General features: G+C 44.1%; 1 protein-coding gene and 1 long non-coding RNA gene across 2 annotated transcripts in view; one reads left to right on the forward strand and one right to left on the reverse strand.

Annotated features, from left to right (window-relative positions):
- Positions 1-17266, reverse strand: part of SETD4 (SET domain containing 4) — a 586654-nt gene that overhangs the window by 497082 nt on the left and 72306 nt on the right. Inside the window, exon 13 of the mRNA XM_082458843.1 lies at positions 7921-8088. The gene's annotated coding sequence lies outside the window, so the exon portion shown is untranslated. The remainder of the gene's footprint in view (positions 1-7920; positions 8089-17266) is intronic.
- LOC309659309 overlaps positions 15182-17266 on the forward strand; it is a 117314-nt gene continuing 115229 nt past the window's right edge. Inside the window, exon 1 of the long non-coding RNA XR_014262739.1 lies at positions 15182-16128. This is a non-coding gene — a long non-coding RNA (uncharacterized lncRNA). The remainder of the gene's footprint in view (positions 16129-17266) is intronic.

Consider the following 17266-nt stretch of genomic DNA (forward strand, 5'->3'; position numbering starts at 1 on the left):
ATGCTTCTCCCTGGAGTGCTCATTTCTCCGCAGCCTTCGCTGCGCACCCTGCCTGGCCCACTCTGCCCGTCTCTGCCCAGTGATCAGGACTTTCGTACTTTGCAATCTTAAGCACAGGAAACGCACAGGTCAGCACCCACAAAAAGCGCACATCACCTCTTGCTCTTAAGGAGAATTCCCAGCAGCTGTTTAACAGGGTATATGCCCACTCACATTATCTAATTGCTGAGGCAGGATGAGATGGGGTGGAGAAAAAAAAAAAAAAAAAAGGAATGAATGACTCCTGTGAGATTGCAGACTGTTGAATAATAAGCAGTTGGCATTCTTCCCTTAAGTAATGTTCTAGTGTCGGCGGGGGAGATGTAGGTTTGAGAAGTGTTGCAGCCTCCTCGTGTTCTAGGGGAAGAGGGCTGGCCAGGGGCTTTTGCTAAATAGAGAGGCTCCTTGGGGCTGGCGCTGGGAGGAGTATTTCCAGCTCAAAGCACCAGGGGATGCTGCAGCAGAAGGAAGGGATAGAAGAGTACAGTGTCTTCAAGGCCAAGGCCACCTGAGGTCTGACTCTGGGCATGGTCAGCCTCCCAGAGGAGGCCACAATGAACTTGGAGCCTGTCTCCTTGGGGGCAGGACTGCTTGGCTTCTTGCTCTGTGGGAGAAAGTACGAAGCCTTGTCTTTAATTTGCATTTTCTCATTAAGTGGAGTCAAGCCCTTTTACATCTGTGGATATTGTGGTTGCCTTGACTGGGTAGTGTCTTTACATTCCAAATTCCAAATTACCAGCTACAAACACACTTTTATTTATTTGCCATCTGTCTTTACACAACCTGGAACACACTCAAAGGAAGCTGAGCCTCATGCTGTAAAATCATTATTTTTCCCAGGTTGTGCCGAGCTCAGGCTACAGAACCCTAACCGCATTACTGAAGTTGGGTCTACCCGGGCCAGGTCTTACTGCTGAACATTGACCAGAGGTTTTTAAATACAGGACTTGGTGAGGGAAGTTTATAGCAGTACAATCCTACCTCAAGAAACAAGAAAAATCTCAAATAAACAACCTAACCTTACACCTAAAGCAATTAGACAAAGAAAAACAAAAAACCGCCCAAGTTAGCAGAAGGAAAGAAATCATAAAGATCAGATCAGAAATAAATGAAAAAGAAATGAAGGAAACAATAGCAAAGATCAATAAAGCTAAAAGCTGGTTCTTTGAGAAGATAAACAAAATTGATAAATCACTAGCCAGACTCATCAAGAAAAAAAGGGAGAAGACTCAAATCAATAGAATTAGAAATGAAAAAGGAGAAGTAACAACAGACACTGCAGAAATACAAAAGATCATGAGAGATTACTACAAGCAACTATATGCCAAAAAAACGGACAACCTGGAAGAAACAGACAAATTCTTAGAAAAGCACAACCTTCCGAGACTGAACCAGGAAAAAATAGAAAATACGAACAGACCAATCACAAGCACTGAAATTGAAACTGTGAATAAAAATCTTCCAACAAACAAAAGCCCAGGACCAGGTGGCTCCACAGGCAAACTCTATCAAACATTTAGAGAAGAGCTAACACCTATCCTTCTCAAACTCTTCCAAAATATAGCAGAGAGAGGAACACTCCCAAACTCATTCTACGAGGCCACCATCACCCTGACACCAAAAGCAGACTAACATGTCACAAAAAAAGAAAACTACAGGCCAATATGACTGCTGAACATAGATGCAAAAATCCTTAATAAAATACTAGCAAACAGAATCCAACAGCACATTAAAAGGATCATTCACCATGATCAAGTGGGGTTTATCTCAGGAATGCAAGGATTCTTTAATATACGCAAATCAATCAATGTTGATACACCATACTAACAAATTGAAGGAGAAAAACCATATGATCATCTCAATAGATGCAGAAAAAGCTTTCAACAAAATTCAACAACATTTATGATAAAAACTCTCCAGAAAGTAGGCATAGAGGGAACTTACCCCAACATAATAAAGGCCATATATGACAAACCCACAGCCAACATCATTCTCAGTGGTGAAAACCTGAAACCATTTCCTCTAAGATCAGGAACAAGACAAGGTTGCCCACTCTCACCACTATTACTCAACATAGTTTTGGAAGTTTTAGCCACAGCAACCAGAGAAGGAAAAGAAATAAAAGAAATCCAAATCAGAAAAGAAAAAGTAAAACTGTCACTGTTTGCAGATGACATGATACTATATGTAGAGAATCCTAAAGATGCTACCAGAAAACTACTAGAGCTAATCAATGAATCTGGTAAAGTAGCAGGATACAAAATTAATGCACAGAAATCTCCTGTACTCCTACACATTAATGATGAAAAATCTGAACGAGAAATTAAGGAAACACTCCCATTTACCACTGCAACAGAAAGAATAAAATATCTAGGAATAAAATTACCTAAGGAGACAAAAGACTGCATGCAGAAAGCAATCTATAGATTCAATGAAATCCCTATCAAACTACCAATGGCATTTTTCACAGAACTAGAACAAAAAATTTCACAATTTGTATGGAAACACAAAAGACCCCAAATAGCCAAAGCAATCTTGAGAAAGAAAAACAGACCTGGAGGAATCAAGCTCCCGGATTTCAGACTATACTACAAAGCTACAGTAATCAAGACAGTATGGTACTGGCACAAAAACAGAAATATAGAGCAATGGAACAGGATAGAAAGCCCAGAGATAAACCCACACACATATGGTCACTTTATCTTTGATAAAGGAGGCAAAAATATACAATGGAGAAAAGACAGCCTCTTCAATAAGTGATGCTGGGAAAACTGGACAGCTACATGTAAAAGAATGAAATTAGAACACTTCCTAACACTATACATAAAAATAAACTCAAAATGGATTAAAGACCTAAAGGTAAGGCCAGACACTATAAAACTCTTAGAGGAAAACATAGGAAGAACATTCTTTGACATAAATCACAGTAAGATCTTTTTTGATCCACCTCCTAGAGTAATGAAAATAAAAACAAAAATAAACAAATGGGACCTAATGAAACTTCAAAGCTTTTACACAGCAAAGGAAACCATAAACAAGACGAAAAGACAACCCTCAGAATGGGAGAAAATATTTGCGAACGAAGCAACCGACAAAGGATTAATCTCCAAAATATACAAGCAGCTCATGTAGTTCAATATCAAAAAACAAACAACCCAACCCAAAAATGGGCAGAAGACCTAAATAGACATTTCTCCAGAGAAGATACACAGATTGCCAACAAACACATGAAAGGATGCTCCACATCACTAATTATTAGAGAAATGCAAATCAGAACTACAGTGAGGTATCACCTCATCCCGGTCAGAATGGCCATCATCAAAAAATGTACAAACAATAAATGCTGGAGAGGGTGTGGAGAAAAGAGAACCCTCTTGCACTGTTGGTGGGAATGTAAATTGATACAGCCACTATGGAGAACAGTACAGAGGTTCCTTAAAAACTAAAAATAGAACTATCATATGACCCAGCAAAACCACTACTGGACATATACCCTGAGAAAACCATAATTCAAAAAGACTCATGTACCACAATGTTCATTGCAGCACTATTTACAATAAACAGGACATGGAAGCAACCTAAGTGTCCATCGACAGATGAATGGACAAAGAAGATGTGGCACATATATACAATGGAATATTACTCAGCCATAAAAAGAAATGAAATTGAGTTACTTGTAGTGAGGTGGATGGACCTAGAGTCTGTCATACAGAGTGAAGTAAGTCAGAAAGAGAAAAACAAATACTGTATGCTAACACATATATATGGAATCTAAAGAAAAAATGGTTCTGAAGAACCTAGGGGCAGGACAGGAATAAAGACAAAGATGTAGAGAATGGACTTGAGGACACAGGGTAGGGGGGAGAAGGGTAAGCTGGGACGAAGTGAGAGAGTAGCACTGACATATATACACTACCAAATGTAAAATAGATGGATAGTGGGAAGCAGCCGCATAGCACAGGGAGGTCAGCTCGGTGCTTTGTGACCACCTAGAGGGGTGGGAGAGGGAGGGTGGGAGGGAGGCTCAAGAGGGAGGGGATATGGGGATATATGTATACGTATAGCTGACTCACTTTGTTATACAGCAGAAACTAACACAACATTGTAAAGCAATTATACTCCAATAAAGATGTTAATAATGGTTCTGAAGAACCTAGGCGCAGGACAGGAATAAAGATGCAGACGTAGAGAATGGACTTGAGGACATGGGGAGGGGGAAGGGTGAGCTGGGACGAAGTGAGAGAGTGGCATGGACATATATACACTACCAAATGTAAAATAGATAGCTAGTGGGAAGCAGCCACATAGCACAGGGAGATCAGCTCAGTGCTTTGTGACCACCTAGAGGGGTGGGATAGGGAAGGTGGGAGGGAGACACAAGATGGAGGAGATATGGGGATATATGTATATGTATAGCTGATTCACTTTGTTATAAAGCAGAAACTAACACACCATTGTAAAGCAATTATACTCCAATAAAGATGTTAAAACAAAAAAAGATGTTAATAAAAAAAAAGTCCCCCCAAATAAATAAATATAGGACTTGATGAAAACAGCAGAGCTAGTAAACCCTCCGTGTAAACGGAAAGCTAAATTCTGTGTATATTGATTCCCTTAGGAGGTGACTTAGGCATTAGTGATGTCCACAACTAAGACTCATGTTTAGAAGATACTGATATCAACAAGAGGTGAGGCCCGGAGCAATAAGGAGCTCCCTCCTCTCTCCTTTGAAGAGAGGAAAGGAGTCGGCCTAAGCAAGGGCAGAATCTGGAGACCGGAGGGGGAGGAAGAGAGGGAGGCAGATGGGGGCTTTGTTCGTGGCATAGAAAAGCACATCCCAGCAGAGAGGGCGTCTGCCTTGGGCACAGGTGATGAACATCCTAAGGACACAGATGCTGAAGGCAGCCAAGGAGAAGCAGCAGTCAGTCCTCACAGAGACCCCTTCCCAGCTTCTCTCCACACTCTGACCTCCTTCCTTCCTCCTCCAGAGCTTCATTGGGAAGCAGCTGCATCGTGGAGAGGTGGTGAAGCTCCTGGAGCCTGTGTTCTGTCTCTGGACACAGCGGGGAGGCCTCTGACTGGGATCAGGGCAACGCGCCGGCTGCACTGGTTCAGCCCCACCTCTGTGCCAGTCTTCACTTGCTCCACCTGGAGAGCAGCCCCATCCTCTGGTCTGGATCTGTCCCTGTGGACCCTGCACATCCTCTTCTGTGTACCCTGCATCCCAGGACTGACACGGGGCTGTCACTTTCTTCTTTGCAGGGACCTAACTCTTGGTCTCTCCTTACGAGCTGCCCCAAGTCTTCTTTCTGTATCGATTACAGACCTTCATCAATTGTTTTGGCAGAGGTTGGCTTCCCATAGATTGATAAATGCCCACAGCAACTTTGCTGAAAACCTGAGTAAAACCCAGAGCTCTGGCTCACTCTTCATCCTCTGTCTTCTGTCTGACAACTATATCCTCCACTGCAGTCAGTGCCCTGTGTGTTCTAGGAGAGGAATCACTGGGAAGAGGCGTTTCTCAACGGGGTTCCAAGCTGGAAACGGTTCCCTTCAGCTGGAACCATAAATACCATGACATGTTGGGAAGGAAAAGTCAACAATAGCTGGCAATGAGATGTGAAGCGGGAGGGAGGATTCCTGCATGACTTCCCAACTTTGAACTTGGATGACTGGGTAGATGGCAAACGAGGGCAGGAAGACAAAACAGAAGGGGGTGTGAGTGGATATCCATGTGGGATCTCTCCCAAAGGTAACAGCTACCTGGAATACTGTTAATCATCCCCTTGCTTCATCATATATGTGCAGTGATGTGATGGTAAATGTTTAAAAATCAGCTCTCCAAAAATTAAATATGTACGCATATCCTAATAAGTTTGTTATAAATTGTTTGATACAAAGGATGTATAGCATACAGTTTACAAATAATAAAATACATAATATCCTTATTATAAAGCTCTAACATTCAATTGATTCTCACAGAATATTTTTGATTTTTGCCAAACTTTCATAACTGCAACCAACCTACAGTTGCAACAGATGAACCAATGTAGTTTCAGTATGAAGGTTGGTTGATATTTTCGTTTACATTAACAAGTAAGAAGAAAGCAAAATGACAAAGACGCATGGTAGAAAATCACTTTTTTATCAATTATGTGAGCAACTTCTTTGTTGAATCGGATAATAGTTTTCAAATACTGGAAGGCTATTTCCTCAATTTCTGTGCTATTCACAATGTAACAGCCGCAGACATGACAAACATTTAAGTTTAATCTGTTAATCATTATTAACATTTAGTCCGTCATTTTGTTATATCCAGACAATCAAGAAAGCAATCACGGGCTTCCCTGGTGGTGCAGTGGTTGAGTGCCAATGCAGGGGACACGGGTTCGAGCCCTGGTCTGGGAAGATCCCAAATACCGCGGAGCAACTGGGCCCGTGAGCCACAACTACTGAGCCTGTGCGTCTGGAGCCTGTGCTCCGCAACAAGAGAGGCCGCGATAGTGAGAGGCCCGCGCACCGCGATGAAGAGCGGCCCCCACTCGCCGCAACTAGAGAAAGCCCTCGCACGGAAACGAAGACCCAACACAGCCAAAAATAAATAAATAAATAAATAAAAATAATATGACTAATACTCTTATTTAAAAAAAAAAAAAAAGCAATCACGCCCTGATTTGTAGCACTGGCCAATTTCTTTCCTATAAATAGTGGCCCATTTCAAGCTACCAAGGTGATGTCACTGAACACTGAATTGGAAAGAGATCATGGTAGCATGCCAGTTTATAGGATTTTTACCATACAGATGCAATAGATATAATAACCTCAAAAGCATAGATAATAGTAAAATAAGTAAGATAATTAGGAGGTGATGAGTTATTTATTACCATTCTCTTTGCTGTAATTATTTTATTGTAAGCTTATATAATTTAATCTTTAATAACAGCTGTGTTTAACAACTGCCTTGCTAAATTCCTGAAAATTTAACTATTGGATCTCGCAAGTCAGTTCAAGCCGGCTCTGGCATACCATTGCGTGAATGGCCCAACGATATGTTGTTTAATTTTGTGCTTTATAAAAATGGTACCATGTTGAGATTCCCTGGCGATCCAGTGGTTAGGACTCCGCGCTCTCACTGCCGAGGGCCCAGGTTCAACCCCTGGTTGGGGAATTAAGATCCCACAAGCTGCGTGGTGCAGCCAAAAAAAAAAAAAAAAATGGTACCATGTTGTAGGTAATCTTCTGGGAGTTGCTCTGTCACTCACCATCCTGTTACTCTTGTCTAGGGACACTCAGCACTATCCTGTCCCCTTGTTCTCAGCTCTGTCACAGGAAGTAGAATCCTGAGGACCACAACCCCCAGGATCTCTTGCCAACGGGGTTTCTGTTCTGTGACCAACGACAGGCGGACGGTGGTTCAAGGTGGATTTCACTCTGCCTCGGGCAGCGATGGTGTCTGTGGCAGCCATAGTGGCTTCCTGCAATGTTCTCGTTTCCGAGGAGCATCCCCATCTCTGGATTTCGCCCCCTCCCATCCCTTCCAACAAGTTTGTAGGGCCTGATTTCCTGGACTAAACCCTTCCGACGGGAAATATATAGAATGGTTTCTGGGCTTAGGATTAAAAGACTGGGATTTATCCATGTTGATGCATGTAACCTAGGACCATGTTTTCCACTGTGGTATAATAGGCCACGCTGTGACGGTATCACATAGGATTCTCCAATAGTTAGGCTGCATTTTATATCCTGCCTGCCCACCTTTGATACTTTCAGTACAGCCAGTGTGCCCAGAGGATACTACCACGGGCAACAGGAGATCACGCCCTGGTGTTGACCCCCACGGTTCTCAGGCTCACTCACTGGACTCAACATTCCTGCCCTTACCTCCTTCTCCATCTCCTTCTGTCGGTGACCCACTGGATCCTGCTTTCCAGTCCGTCAACCGTGGCCAAACATGCTCTCATGTACTGAAGGAGGGTCTACTGGTGATAAAGAAGTCTGGTTCCTGTGGGCCAGTACAGGCTCCCAGCTACAGCATGGGAAAAAAATCACCTAAGAAAAACGTAGCTTGGGTTAGCACATGTAAGCTTTTATATGCGGAATGGACAAACAACAAGGTCCTACTGTATAGCACAGGGAACTATATTCAATAACCTATGATAAACCATAATGGAAAAGAATATTAAAAAAAAGAATGTATATATATGTATAACTGAATCACTCTACTGTATAGCAGAAATTAACACATTGTAAACCAAATATACTTCAATTAAAAAATATTGAAAAAAAACATAGCCTATCTGCTCATAGTAAATTACCTTGAGACATAAGTTGACAATAGCATGACATAATTGTCAACAGCCCGCCCAGGTTCACTAGTTAATCAAACCCAGCCAGGACTTTTCCAGAGTACCCTCCCTGTTCCCATACAACCTGTGCTGAGCTGCTCAGGAGGTAAGTTAACTTATTTCTGGGAAGAAGAGAGAAATATTCTCTCCCCTTGCCTATGGGTTGAAACCCTATTCACCCTTCAAAACCCAGTTCAGATATCTCCTCCTCCGTGAAGCCTTCTCAAATGCTGCCCATCTGAAATACCCTGCTCTGTATCCTCTGCACCTTGTGTATAATTCTTTACACCCTTGAGGGATGGGATAATGTCTTCCCCCCAGACAAAAAACGGGCTTGCTTATCACTTACTATAAGAACAGTGGATTCCCCAAGCTCAGCATTCCTCGGCTATGATACAAACCCACTGCACACCTAACATCCCCCTGGACCCCTCATATTGCCCCTGTGGGGCTTGGAGGACAAGGGGAACCCAGGCCATCATGATACTCATTCAGTTTGCTCTGCCATGAATAATGAAGTCCCTTGTCTCTGACCCAGGACTCTGTCTTCTGCCAGCATCCAGTGAAACAGTAAGAGGCTAACTCATTAGCTTGTGAGTAAAATCCCAGATCCAAGACTGAGTCTGTGTCTTATCATCCTTGGGGCTCCGGAGTCTACTACAGGCCTGATTAGTACAATATATGTCTGGAATTTCATCAAGTTGAAAGGACTAGATCAAATACCGGGAACTTTTCTTCTACTGAGTACCAGTGAGCCTGGAGTCTCTCAACCTGGGCACTATTGACATTTGGGGCTGGATCATTCTTTGCTGGGTGGAGGGTGGGAGGTGCTGCAGAATGTGCACTACAGGATGTTTAGTAGAATCCCTAGTCTCTACCCACTCTCCAACTGTGGCAGCCAAAACTGTCTCCGGACAGTGCCAGCTGTGCCCCGAGGAGGCAATACCACTCCCCTTTCTCCACCAACGAGAACCACTGGTGCAGCCTACCCAAAGGGTGAGGGTGAGAGTGGGAACAGCAAGCAAAGGGGCCACCGCTAAGTTATAACGTAGCATAGTCTAAGGTTTTAATGCACCGGACAGAGATATAAAGTATTACAGAGAGATATAAAATATTGCAGTGCCTTTTCACAGCTAACAGTAAACACAACTGTGTGAGCACCACGGGTGCCCTGGGGGCATCAGCTAGATCACCTCATTCACACCCTCCAGCATTTCACTCTGTAGGAACCTGGGGCATGGGTGGGGTAAGCGGCTCACCCCAAGTGGAATAGTTTGGACTTGAACCCAGAGCTGAGGGTTTCCAACACTCTTGTTCTTAATTCTTAGCCTCGTTATAATCCCACAGAGAAAGGGGGGAAGACAGACTGGGGCTTAGAAATAAGGAGATGGGAAATCAAAGTTGACCTTAAGAAAAAAAAAAAAAAAATCAAAATTACACGTCAACACCAGTCTCTTAAGGGTTAAAAATACATAACCCTTTAGGTATTTTAAGTGGGCAAATAAGTGCCAGAATCTGTATTAACATGTACTTTAATTCCCACATAAAATGTTTAAGTACAAGCCCTCATGAGCTGCTCTCTTTTCTGCATCCAGAAAAATGCTAAGCATCCAGTCCAGAAAGGAGAAAAGTGCCAAAAGCTGTTTTGACGCAGCAAACGCCCCGGTGAACTTCAGTGGAGCACCTCTGCCATCTGGTGGCGAGTTGAAGAACTGTCCTTAAAACACGCAAAGCCACTTGGTACTCTGCGATGCGTGTTTGAATGAGTGCCCACCTCGTTCCCAACTGAGTCAGGTAAGAATTGATGCTCCAAACTGGTTACAGGTTGATACCAGATTTTGGTAATCTGGAGAGCAGAAAAATTACTGATTACCTATGGGATTACAAAGCTTGAGTAACTCCTAAGGAAAAACACTAGTTTGACTTTATTTTAAACTTTCCCTGAGAAGCTAACATTCCCCTCATCCTTAATTCTCAGAAATGTTTTCAATGCACTATAGCGTTGTGTTTTGGAGGCAGAGAAAGACAGCAAGAAAGAAGGAGGGGGAAAGACAAGAAATGAAAGAAAGGGGACATCACTGCCATATTTGGTGCCGAAAACCACAATTCTATTAAAAACATGCATATTAGTCAAAGATTTTTCAACATCTAAGTCAGTTTCTCTCAGGAATCCTAAAAACATCATTAATGTTTTTATTAAGAAATTAATGATGACTTCTTAGCTAAAATAATAAATTTACTTAAAAGTGGAATTAATGCCCAATACTAAGATACATCTACATAACTCATGTTGATAAAAATAATTTCCTCCCATTATTTTATGTTTCAAATAGAATTGTCTCATGTCTTCATTCCTCAAATCTTTAAACTGTTCTCTTCCTCTACTCAGTAATATCATAGAAAAATCTATAATACATTTTCGTTAATCTAATGAGCATTTTCTTGAGCATCTACTATGTACCAGGCATTGGGATACAGCAGTGAATGAGACATATCCTTACCCCATGGGGCTCACAATCTAACACGGAGAAAGGCGATCCACAGGCTCTATGTAACGTGTTAAGCACCATCTCATTTAATTTTCACAACTCTATGTGGTGGGCCTTATTATCCCCACTTTACATATGAGGAAACTGAGGCTCAGGGAGGTTAAGTGGTTTGTCTAAGGACTCAGAAGACTAAGTGGCAGAAGCAGGATTCAAAATCAGATACCACTTCTCCAAAGCCCAGCTCTTAACACCTGTACAATCCAGCTACACGTTTTCAACAGCGAAGCAGGCAGCGTGCACTGAGAGCTGATATGTTCAGGGCACGATGCCAGGCCCTGTGGGGTATAGAGGAGGTGCCTCCAAGAGTTAGAACAGCATCTGCCTGCAAAGATTAGTACATGAGGCTTCCAGGCCCAAGAGCACACCTCTCCACTCACCAGCACTCATTAAAAATAACGAAGGATCCCAAACTCCACTCTAACATTCTGGGGGAAAAAAATCATTCTTAAAATTATAATTTAAAATGTATAATATAAGTGAAGTTCAACAAAAAGATTCCCATTAAGAGGATCATCAACAGATCCAGCAATTTCCCCATAGAGGGAAGAAAAGTCAGGTTTTGCGCAACGGATATCGTGGGGGGCTTCCCCTCCCCCACCCCACGAATTTAAAGTCATGATGAAGGACAAGGGCTGGAATTTTCAGGTGGCCAAATACAGCACCTGAAGTGGAGATCTTGCTTCTGTACCAACAGTGCATTTTGAAAGGCTCCGTGATGTAGAATGTAAAAGGAGGAGTGAGAAATTACAAAAGACACTTCACTTGAACAGACGGAAATTCAGCACTTCTGGATATCACGTGCCTCTTGGGCAGGTATCCTATGTCTAGGCTGCATCTCACAAAGACCCGAAGTTGACCTCGGAAGCGAAGCCCCGCTGCCTACACCGCTGTTAAAGCCCATTCCCCCCGGCCATTTCTGGCAAACCTCTGATTTCCACTTCTTGTCTGAAACACACTGTTTGCTTGACCAAAGCCAAAAGACCTGAGAACCTCCCAGGGCAAATGTTGATCTAAAGAAAATGTCCTCAGTGATCTGTGGTATTTATCTAGGTATTATTTCCGCCACCTGCGCTGAGTTTACCAAGCAGGTGGGGAGAGCTGCTGTCTCCCGTACGTGCCACTTGAGTTGCCTGGATACCATGTGTTGTGTTCAACAGGGAACATACATGTAATTGTTCCTCTCTTCACTTAAACCATAAGGATTCCAAATTAGATCATATCGCTGAACCACAAGAAGGAACCCTGTGCACATGAACTCTGTGTGGCTGGCCGGAGCTGCCCTCGGAAACCAGAGGCAGCAAGCTTTGTAATCGAGAAGATGTTTCAGGGTCTCGCCAAACCAACCAACATTCAAGAATCCCTCCTCTTGGCCGGCGTCAGTATCGGTGCGATCACTCCTAATTGCTGGTGATATTAAGGAATGGGTCTCTGAGGTCTGATTCCCTTTCTGCAGCCAAACTGCTAACGCACATTAAAAACACCCTCATAAACTGTCATTTGTGGGCAGAACCATCAGTGCCCATTCCAAGACATACTTGGCTTCCACAGACTGGAAAAAAAAAGAAGAAATCGGAAAAAAATAAGCCCAGAAAAGGACGCAATTATAATAAATGTAATAAATGTAATACAAGGAGTAAACTTCAAAGTTGCAGCTACCGTAGAATCTTTGGCAAATCTTAAAATAAGATTATGAAACTTCATGGAAACGTTTTAAGGTATCTTTTCACGAAATCAACTTTTATTCTTTTGGTTCTATTTTCATTTCATAGCACTTATCACAACTGTGATTCATGAATTATGCACATAATTTTTTTATGTGATGTCAGACTCCCCGGTTATTCTGTAACTCCCTCAGTGGAGGACCCAAGACTGATTTGTTTACATTCCCTATGCCCCATATATGGATGGGCACATAGTAGGGGCTCAAAAAAATATCGATGCTATCTTTGCAAGAGCACTGCGATTTCATCATCTTGATGTGTCACCTAGCTGTTTCAAAAGCACTCTGCATCATTTCATAGTTTTGTTATTATAGTTAAGCAAGATGTTGCAGGGGTAAAGGGTACATGGTACCTCCCTGTATAATTTTTTTTTTTTTGCAACTTCCTGTGAATCTGTGATTATTCAGTCTTGATTTCACCTAAATAGTGGAATTTCCATTTCGATCTCTCACACGCCTGATGTCACAGTGCTCTTGGCTTCCTGGATTTCACCAGTGTTTTCTGGGTTTCCCCAACTCTACTTGCAACAATCGGACATCCTGAGCAGCCGAGTGATAGCTAGAAGCTCATCTTTATTTCCCTCCAACCCTTGACAGAGCACGTCCCTCTGTACAACAGCTACCCCTCTGAGACAGCCAGCCAAAATGCCAAGTCTGATGCCAATTTTCATACCATTTATCCTTCTCTGTCTTCTCCACACAGAGACCACCAAAAAGTTATCCCATGGCAGTAATTTTCAAGAAGAACCAGCTGGAATACCAAGGCTCAGGGAGAGATGTTATGTTGCTAAGCCAATCACTCCCTCAAGATTGTTAGTTGGCAATAAAATCCAGAACGTGTGTGTCCGGATTCCAAGTCGGTGAGCCACGCACTCCTAACTCTTCTTTTGCCGCGTCCGTGGCAGCCTTGTGTTACACAAAGAATCAGGCCACCGCCGAGCTGCCAAGAGCCTTGGAAAACTGTACAAAGTGCATTAAAATCAACAGAAAGGCTTCCCATGTCCCAGTACTTGGATAACTTCTCACCCCTGCAAGCTCCCCCAAAAGCCACTGGCTGAAGTCTGACACACTGGCTTGAACCGCACAATCAGATTCAAACTTTTAAACAAAGCACTGTGCAGACATTCACTTCCCCGTGAGCCTGGGAACACAGCCCAGCCCCACTGGACGTGAGGACAGACCCCGTATCTAGGGGCAGAGCCGAGTCAGGAGTGCAGACCACTCTCAGAAGTTGAGTATATACCAGCAGCCTCCACCAGCCCCGAGCTGAGCCCACTCCGGTTCTTCAGCCTCCTAATTAGTGACCTTCTCCGGGAGAAAACAAACATTCCTGCCTTTAACATTCACATCCACCTCTGTGAGTCACAAGGCAGAGGCTGTCTGGCTTTCCAACACCTTCACAGGCTCAGAGCATCGTCCTCTATCGACCCTTGTAAAAGCAGATGGCAACAGCACAGGTTCAAGGAGAAACAGCTTTGAAAGCTACTCCAGCAGTGAGACCGGGCTACCAGGAAAGACAAAAAGAAGTGAAAGCCAGTTTTCATTGCCTCCTGGACTAAAGTGGGAGAAGAGGGAGAGAGGGCCAGGGGGAGGAGAGAGAAATGATCTTCATTTTTAAAATGCTTGAATAAGGTAGCGTGATCAAGACTGATATTCTCACTGCCGGGCAGTGAGTCCAGAGAAAGACAAATGCCCCATCCTCTCACGGATTTTTTTTTTTTAGCAGAAAAGTAATGTCCATTGGTATAGCATTTTTAAATCAATAAAGTACTTTCACATAGAGAAACTCGCAAACTCTCAGCAGCCTTGAGCTGTTATACCCACTTTGCAGATGAGGAATCTGAGACTCATAGCAACACAGAGTAAGGGGAGAACCAGGACAACAGCGGGAGGGTCAGCAGTCAGTAGGGAGATGAAAGAAGCAGGTGAGAACTGCCTTGCTACCCTTTGGGGGAAAAAGAGAATAAAACATAGTCCCCAGATCAGGGGGCGGGGAATTCATCTCCACCTTTGTGGTGGGCCTAGGACTCCAGAAAGGACTTCAGAGAGTTAGTTTATTCTTATTCTGACAATTCAAAAAGAAGAGTCCCTAAGTTGATAATTTCTCATTTCAGAGGTGATTCATAGAACACTGTCTCCAAAAAGAAATCCACTGAGAAATGTGAGATGAGAGAGTTATAAACAAAGGGCCCCAGCTGCTACTTGAATCGGTTACATGCCTCAAATGGGACAGGAGCTTAGGCCAAAATATTAAAGGGCTTTACAGGGGGGCAGCTCTCCTTGAAGTGACTCTGGAATACGACCTGGTCATGGATGGAGACGCAGAAGCTCAAGCCAGGGCCTCGGTGACAACAGGAGGTCAAGTCCACGACTCTAACCTCTGACCTCAGATAATGAAAGGCAGGTGGGCCACACCCTCTGGTGCTGATGGAGAAGCCCCTCTGCTCCAGGTTTCATACAGCACCCACTTTCTAAACACAGAGACACGCACCTCTGATTTCCACGTGCAAACAGATGTGGCCTTGGGGGATGGAGAAGTAGGGAGGAGAGAGGAAACGGTGCTGCAGGAGAAACTGGGCCCTGAGTGCTGACCTAAGCTCTGCCCCTCAGAGTCCTGTCTTAACATCTCACCCTAATCCTAACCCTAACCTGACAGAGCGGGGATGCAAGGCCAAGCTTGGCCGGTGCCCCTTGAATATATAAAAGTAAAGCTTGGTTCCATGACCTTGGGGAAATGAGTTTTCTGTCAAGCTCAGCCTACAACTGCCTTTAGGAAACCTTTGACAAGGGTTTCCTTTGCCACGTCCGGCTGTGCTCTCTGCAGCCGTACCGGTGTCTCCACAGACCTTCGAGGAGGTGGGTACCTGCTCATTTCAAATGTACTGAATCCCGTTGACCTGTCCCAGGCTGGGCCACTTGGACTACATTTCCCCCTTCTGGTAGAGAATTTGGGGGCACGCTGCCCTGGGCGGACACTGAGAGCAAAGAGTGCACTCCCCAAGTGTAAGCACCCAACTCCACCTGGAGGCTGGGAGAAGGGATGGAGCAGCACCACTGCAGAAGGCCCAGCCCCCCCTGCCTGGTCCCAGGGGGACCCCATGGAGCGGCGACCACCGAGCTGCCCCCCTACTGCTCTGGGACAGAGAAATAAATGTCTGTGTCCGGGCTTCCCTGGTGGCGCAGCGGTTAAGAATCCGCCTGCCAATGCAGGGGACACGGGTTCGATCCCTGGTCTGGGAAGATCCCACATGCCGCGGAGCAACTGGGCCCGTGAGCCACAACTACTGAGCCTGCGCGTCTGGAGCCTGTGCTCCGCAACAAGAGAGGCCGCGATAATGAGAGGCCCGCGCACCGCGATGAAGAGTGGCCCCCACTCGCCGCAACTGGAGAAAGCCCTCGCACAGAAACGAAGACCCAACACAGCCAAATATTAATTAATTAATTAATTAATTAATTTTTTTAAAAAAATGTCTGTGTCATTGAAGGCGCTCAAAACACACACAAACAGGATGGAGGGATGGGGCAGCCCAGGATAGAACTTTCTTTTGATGAGACTTTGGATTCTATGTCATGTGTTAATCCACAAGAAACTTGGTCTCACTTCATGCCCTGTGAAATAACAGAGCCTCCCTCCATTTTCCCAGCCTACTCTTCTGAAGTTTTATTCCAGATTTCTCTTTTCATTCTAAAAGTTATAAGGAGGACTTCCCCGGCGGTCCAGTGGTTAGGACTCTGTGCTTCCACTGCAGGGGGCCCAGGTTCCATCCCTGGTCAGGAAACTAAGCTCCCGCCTGCCGCGTGGCATGGCCATGAATAAATAAATATATAAATAAATAAAATTTTTAAAATAAAAAGTTACAACAAATTAGGCCCATTGTGTCGTCCTTTCATTTATTTTTTTAATTGTGGTAAAATACACATAACATAAAATTGACCATCTTCACCATTTTTAAGTGTGCAATGCAGTGGCATTTGGTATATTCACATTGCCGTACAGCCATCACCACCATCCATCTCCGGAACTTCTTCATCACCTCAGACAGAAACCCTGTTTCCATTAAACAATAACTCCCCACCCCACCCCCAGGCCCTGGCAACAACCATTCTGCTTTCTGTCTCTATGGATTTGATTCCTCCAGATATACCTCATGTTAAGTGGAATCATACAGTATTTGCCCTTTTATGGCTGACTTCCTTCACTCAGCATGATGAAAAGTAACCTTGTGGTTCATCCATGTTGTGGCAGGGGTCAGGATTTCCTTCCTTTTTAAGGCTGGATAATATTCCGTTGTATGGATATACCACACTTTGCTTATCCAGTCATCCGTCCATGGATGCTTGAACTGCTTCCACCTTTTGGCGGTTGTGAACAATGCTGCTATAAACATGGACCTACAAAGTCTGTTGGAGTTTGCTGCCCTTCCTTACAGCCGCCCAAACTGAGATAATTAGAAATGAACAGGGCATCACAGAAGACTGTCGGTTTACTATTGCGATGTCACTGCCCAAGCCCATCTGAAGCTTGGGCCCACGGGTCTGTCTCAGCAGCTTCCAAGGCCCCAGTTCCTTTTCAGTGCCCCCCACACACGTGACAACCAACCCCACAGGCCCAG

The sequence above is a fragment of the Balaenoptera physalus genome (assembly GCF_965194825.1).
Source record: "Balaenoptera physalus genome assembly, chromosome: 4".
NCBI lineage: Eukaryota > Metazoa > Chordata > Mammalia > Artiodactyla > Balaenopteridae > Balaenoptera > Balaenoptera physalus.